At 35.7% G+C, this 6,372-nt stretch overlaps 1 long non-coding RNA gene across 1 annotated transcript; it reads right to left on the reverse strand.

The window, feature by feature from the left end:
- Window positions 1-4,608: 4,608 nt before the first annotated feature.
- LOC149805939 (uncharacterized) lies at window positions 4,609-6,155 on the reverse strand. The gene is made up of 2 exons (XR_016415038.1): window positions 5,594-6,155; window positions 4,609-4,954 (listed from the first exon to the last, which is right to left on the reverse strand). It is a non-coding gene; the product is annotated as an uncharacterized LOC149805939 (long non-coding RNA).
- Between the last annotated feature and the right edge of the window lie 217 nt (window positions 6,156-6,372).

The raw sequence follows: 6,372 nt of genomic DNA on the forward strand, positions 1-6,372 counted from the left end.
AATTTTTTTTACACTTTAACTACTAGGTAATTCATTCATTGCACTTTCAGATGATGGTATTGTCCAGTTTGGCTAAGTTCGTTTCCCTATTTTAATAACTGCTAAAGATAGCGTACTTTAGACTAATTCAGGCTGATGTGTGAGTACAAGGGAGCAGCCATTTTAGTTAACTGTTTGCTTAGATTATGTACTATTTCCACAAGTACAATATCCAAAGAAATTTTTGCCACAGTACATAAAATAACATAGAAATATACCAACATTCTCTCCTTAGTGCATGTTGCAAATGTAAACGACTTCACAATATAACCTGCCACTCTCTCAGAAGTTCATGATATCTGTAGGGGCCCCCATAATCATATTTTTTAAAGTTCATTTTGCACTAGTTTAAGTTCCTGGCTCATTAGTTTACAATCTTCCTGGTCCTCAGTATTAGACTACGTTGTCCTTCAGATTTAAAGCACTTGAAAAACGTCAAAAGTTATTTTACGTTTTTACTAGGTATATTTAATACACCCACACTACTTAGACGTCTGTAGTAAAACGAATTTATCGAATGAAGACGGGTAAAGTTCATTTTCTTTTTTTTTTGGGGGGGGGGATCCCCTTCTGATCATTTCAGACCATCCGAGCCAGCCTCCTCCCTAATGTTATGATTACCCGAATATTTACGGTATACATGGCCCGAAGGTTTATCTGTGTGTTGAATTGCTGTTTTCCATTTAGTGTTTCTGTAATCTTTTTATTTTTTGCATGTTTGTGTGCTATAAGTTGAGTTATATATTTTTCATTTAATTTTTGTTTTTTTGTTTTGTACAATTTTAGATTATATTCTGCAATTCAATGTCTCTATTGCGTATTCTGTTGTATCCAGCTCTTCATCGTAAGTTAGTTTGTACACATCTCTGATTTTTCTTTTTCTCTCACTATCGTCTGAGGTGTTCTGAGATTTGATGTAAGGATCTCCGTATTTTCTTTTTTTTTTTTTGTTTTTCCTTTGGTTTGTCTGTTCTGTCTCTGTTCTTGTTCTTCTGCCTTTTTATCTTCATCAGGTTTCTGTTTTCCAATTTTGTTTCCGCTCAATTCTTGTTGCTTTTGCTCTCTGTCTTTTTGGCCTTGCTGTATATAATCTAGTATTCCTGTTTGTTGTTTTGGTTGTTTTCTCGTTGGGCGTTTGAGTTGTTAGTTGATTTTTTCTGTTTATATTATATCTCTTCCTGTCGCTTGCCTTGTTACGGTGTAATTTTTCCTTTTCCTCTCTTCCGTGGTTTTGGTATAGGTGCCTGTGTATTTCCTTCTTTTTGCTGTGTTTCACTTAGCTGGGTGGTATTGGGTTCTCTGGTCTGTGTACTGGCTAGATTGTTATTTGTTGGACACTTCTGAGAAGTGTGTCCTACGTTTCCACATTTATTGCATTTTCGATGAAAAATGCATCCCTTGAACCATGTTCTAGCAAGGAACCCATGGAGAAAAAATGACTTCTTTAGTGTTCTGAGTTTATCTTTATCTATCTCCAAAATTTTCACTCCGTTTTTAATGACGAAGCCGGCGTGTGTGTCTATTCTTGCCCTGGATACCTTGATTTGAAATTTCTTCTCACATTGTTCTATTGTAGCCTCTAGTGGAATCTCTAACGGGATCTTTGCTATATATAAAGTTGCACAGTTCTTTTTTATTTTTGTTTTTCTTAGAAATGGTGCCAGTTCCAAAATGTTCAGAGTGAAGCTTCCACACTCTAATTTCCCACACGGGAGTATGGGTTCGTTTCCTTTGGGTCTATGGATGTAGATCTCGTCTCCTTTCCTGTTTAGCGAGTCCGTAAGGTCAATACAATTTCTGTCCATGAATCTGAGGATTGTCAAAATTCTTGACATGCTTGGTCTGTTTTCAGAATCTATCTCTCTCATGATTATTTCTCGCGTTCCAGGTTTATATCTCCATTCTATAAAGGCTCCTTCCGCAGTTTCAATTATTTTATTGTTGAAATATTTCTCCAGTTCGGTGACTTTTCTGTGTCTTGACAGTTTTGGTTTGCACGTGCAGCCTGTGAGCAGTATTCAGTCAGTTTGAATTCTTCAGGTATGTATTTGTTGTAGAATTATATACTAACACGTATAGTCCATGATTCTAGTTTCTTCTATCGAGGTAAAGTTTCATATTACACTTATATTTCACGTTTCCAGCGTTGAATTCTATAGTCCGGTGGACTTTCTCGCCGTTTGCTTTGTACGTACCATTGCCAATAACAAAGTAAGACTTTACTTCTCAAGATGGAGTATCAGAATGTTCATTTTCGAGCCTTGATATCTAAAAAAAGAATCTAGGTTTTAACCTACGATGTTGTTTTATCTGAATGCAGACTGATCATTATTTTTGCGCTAAGTATATACCAAAGAAATGTTTTCACCTTTAAGGTGTAAGATAATAACTGAAAATATACAACTGAAATTTAAAATGTTTCTAATCGAGATCGATCTTTTTCGGAATTTAGTACTGATATTTAGCAGAAAAAAATGGTAGCATTTACATATACTGAAGCGAAAGCACATTTATCTTTCAGTAAAATTTTGCATACGAGAATAGCCATGAATGCTTTCACCAGGTCCTCACCTCAAAAAGGTTAGAAAGTTTGAAATTCATATATGCCTTTCTGAGCTAAATATTCAATCGCATGGTTAATTTCTGAAAAATGAAAGCGTTCGGTTGTCCATTCGAAACCAGGCATATAATTAGAACATATTTACTTTTTTGGCTATTATGGAAACGTTACTAAACAATAATGGTGCAAGTGAGGTAATATTTCTAAGAATCATTAAACGTAAAAGGATTTTGAAATGATGTAAATTGCAAATACAGATGAAAGCAAATTAGTAAATTATACATGCTGAACTTCCAAGAGAAATAATTCTGATAAATACGAGATATAATATTCCACTGCAGTGGCGATAACATTATTACTAAGAAATTTTGAATTGGTTTTAGAGGCTTGTGTGGTTTAGTGATAAATCTGGCCACATCGCATGCAAACGAACACAGTTCAAAACCAACGACATGCATATGATTTTCTTTTCAATTTGTTTTAGTTTTCATTTCATTATTAATACTGATATTTTCTGTGCCAAAATGCGCAGAACACAATAGAAAACATAAACGGTTAAAAGCTGACATTATTGCGCAGGAAAGCAGTAAAAAGTTATGTCTCTTCAAACTGTTACAGACAATATTAGTTCATACATTTGAGCATAAGAAAGAACATTTGCTTGTTCCGAGTGAATAAAGGATATATTTCATCTCGTGGGTGAAAAACACAAGTATTTTCACTCTCACCACTCGTGAAAATACAAAGTTTTTGACCCAGTCAATGAAATACCGTCCAAATCGCTTGATGTATCATGTTAATAAAGTATGTCTTTTTAAGAAATAAAGCCTATATGAAAATGGATAGCATATATGATGTACGTAAAGTGTAATACTACCCGTACTTTTGCAACACTAGCTATACCATGTATCATTCCAACGCTATCCAAATTAATGTTGCAACATTACTGCAGTGATAAAATGCACCATTGTAATGATATTTTTAAACTACATTGTAGTTGAAATAGTATTTAGTTGCAGCGGTACATTAGTACCGTGCTACGACATTCCTCGCCGTTGCATTCAAATACCGGTGTGACGATATATTTCTGCTGTTGCAGCTGTATATTTTATCCATGCAGCGTTATATTTTATCGTTACAAATTTAAAATCACTGCTTCAGTCCTATGTTATTTAATATCTCCACATTATGTTTATATTTTACCTTAGCAATGGTAATCTTGTCATTAGAAAGGTAAGTTGTCTGAAAATTTACCATCGGATAGATGAGGACACCGCCCAAAAAAAGAAAGAAAAAGACAAAACAAAACAAGCAAACGCGGCAACAGTAAACAAATACAGTCGCATTTGAATTTCAGTACTGCTGCAGTTGTAGATGAAACACAAATACTGTTGCAACAACACCACTGTAAGGTTACAATGGTCAATACTATCGGTGCAAATGGAAAGATAAAAGTTAAATCAACAGAATTTAGCGTTGTAAGGATAATCTGATATCGTTGGAACGATATTTGGATACCTTTACAACAATACTGGTGCTGTTGACCCTTTTAGTATACCATACAGATCCTTAGGGACTGTTATGTAACAGCTAACCGGCGCATAGTATTTGTGTGTATTCCAAACACAATCATTCGACATTTAATACCTTTTCAACGATACAGGTACTGTTTGTTGATCCTTAGCGACTGTTGTTATTGAATTACGTATTTTTGTGTCTATTTCAAACACAGACATTAGACAATGGTTATTTTGGTTTCGCCACGTGAGAGTAAACTGTAATTCTCTTTATTCATGGCCCTTACAAACCTTTATATAAGTATTTGTAAAGGGGTCTCATAGTAACCTACCTTAGGTTCTGAAGGGTGCTCCCAGTATTATCTTTAATTATTACAGAAGACCCACCCTGGCTCGTTTTTGTTAGAAATTGAAGTAGTGATAGAAATGTAAAGCTCCTAGCCCCCAGTCAGCGATGCCGACAGTTAAATTACTGAATACACAAAGGTGAAATTCAAATAAACAACAAATTTAATGCCATTCAATTACAGATAGTCCTTCCTCAAATGAAATTCAATATTCAAAACCCTATCACTCGTCTTCTACTCGACCAAGTGACGGCCTATTTCATCATCTGAAATAGTGTGATAGATTTCCCTCCTGTCCTGTGTTTCTACTCATCTGTAGTATTTCTTGACAGGTACCCAGTATCCCTTCAGTCCAACAACCACGTCCTTCAACCTTCCACTTCCTCCACTTCCGTTCTCTCCTTCTCTTGTCTCCCAGAGACTCGGGACCAACTGTACCAGGGTATTTCCCTTCTCTGTCACCTTCAGCTCCTCCGGTCCCTAAAAGCTTCCTGTCCGAACACACACAAGGACATTAGTATATTCCTCTAGCTATCTAGCCTCACACTAAACAACAATCTATCGTCAGATAAGCCATTACCTTCTTTGCTCACGCATTCGTGCACATCGAAATACCCATACTTTCTGGTATGGTATACACGGTATCAACTGCTTATCATGCATGTATCAATAGATTTCATCACATCGGTATATATAGATTCCCAATCTTATTATACAGAACAATATCACATAATCAGACGCATTTCTGTACGTTACACTTCTGCAAAGTGTACACAGATATCCACATATATCCTTACTCATTATACCCCTATTAACTAATGTTGCACACTGTAACCATTATACAAAGTTATAATTCAATTCAACATTTGCAAATCAAAATATCACATGAATAAATGCACGAGGTTACTACGAATTAACCAAATAGCGAATTACGATATTAATTCTTTACATAAACATTGATCATATCTCAAAATATGCATGTAGATCAAACACTACAAATGAATCAAACCCTACAAATGGTAATTCTACGCACTAATGATTCTAGTAATGAAGTATACATACTGCACATAATTAAAGTACAATTACCTTGCCGTAATAGATTGCGACAATCGAGCAAATAAGTCACTGACCTTTTCGAAGCTCCTTTGTAATTCCCAGAATAGCAATGTTTCCCGCCAATTTCGAATGACGTCGGAGTAGCTTATAACTTCCTTATGTAATTCCCGCAAGATGGTTTTGCGACTACTTACGTTTAGTTTCAAGACACTATATTTAAACTTGCGATTCCAATGGTGGACACGTTTTGCTCAGTTCCGAGTGGATGTCGATTCACCCTGGTCTACATAATTAGCAGACATTGCCCCCTCCCCGGCAGTCTGTCAAGGGTGGATTTACGACCCTCACTTGATGTTCTTTTGAGCCCAAACCGGCAATTCATGCCACTTATCTGTGAATCGCACTTAGCAGAATAAGGCACCAGTAACAAGTTCCTATGGCCATGTTATATAGAACTGGCTTCCAATCCGTCTTTTTTATGTCGGCTTACACTCGCAACATTTATGAAGCGAATAATTAGCCTCAGGGTCTAGCATATACATGTTGCAATCTGGCTATTGTTCCTTACTTATAACGTGACATTATTCTATTACAAAAGAGTAACATGAGCTGTCATTCTCTTTATTCATAGCGCATACAAACGTATTCTATTACAGAAGAGTAACACGATGCACCTAGATATTCATATATATTCAATGGTACCGTTAAAGTACGAACGATGACTAAGTAAAATTCATACTGGATTTTTAACCAAAAGGTTTGACGTTTGTTATATTCTTGCCTTGTAAAGTGATATCACACAGTTTCATGTACCTATACACAAGATAGAGCTTATATTACTGATTCTTTAAAT

The sequence above is a fragment of the Sinohyriopsis cumingii genome, chromosome 2 (assembly GCF_028554795.1).
Source record: "Sinohyriopsis cumingii isolate HCF-2022 chromosome 2, ASM2855479v2, whole genome shotgun sequence".
In the NCBI taxonomy this organism is placed as follows: Eukaryota; Metazoa; Mollusca; class Bivalvia; order Unionida; family Unionidae; genus Sinohyriopsis; species Sinohyriopsis cumingii.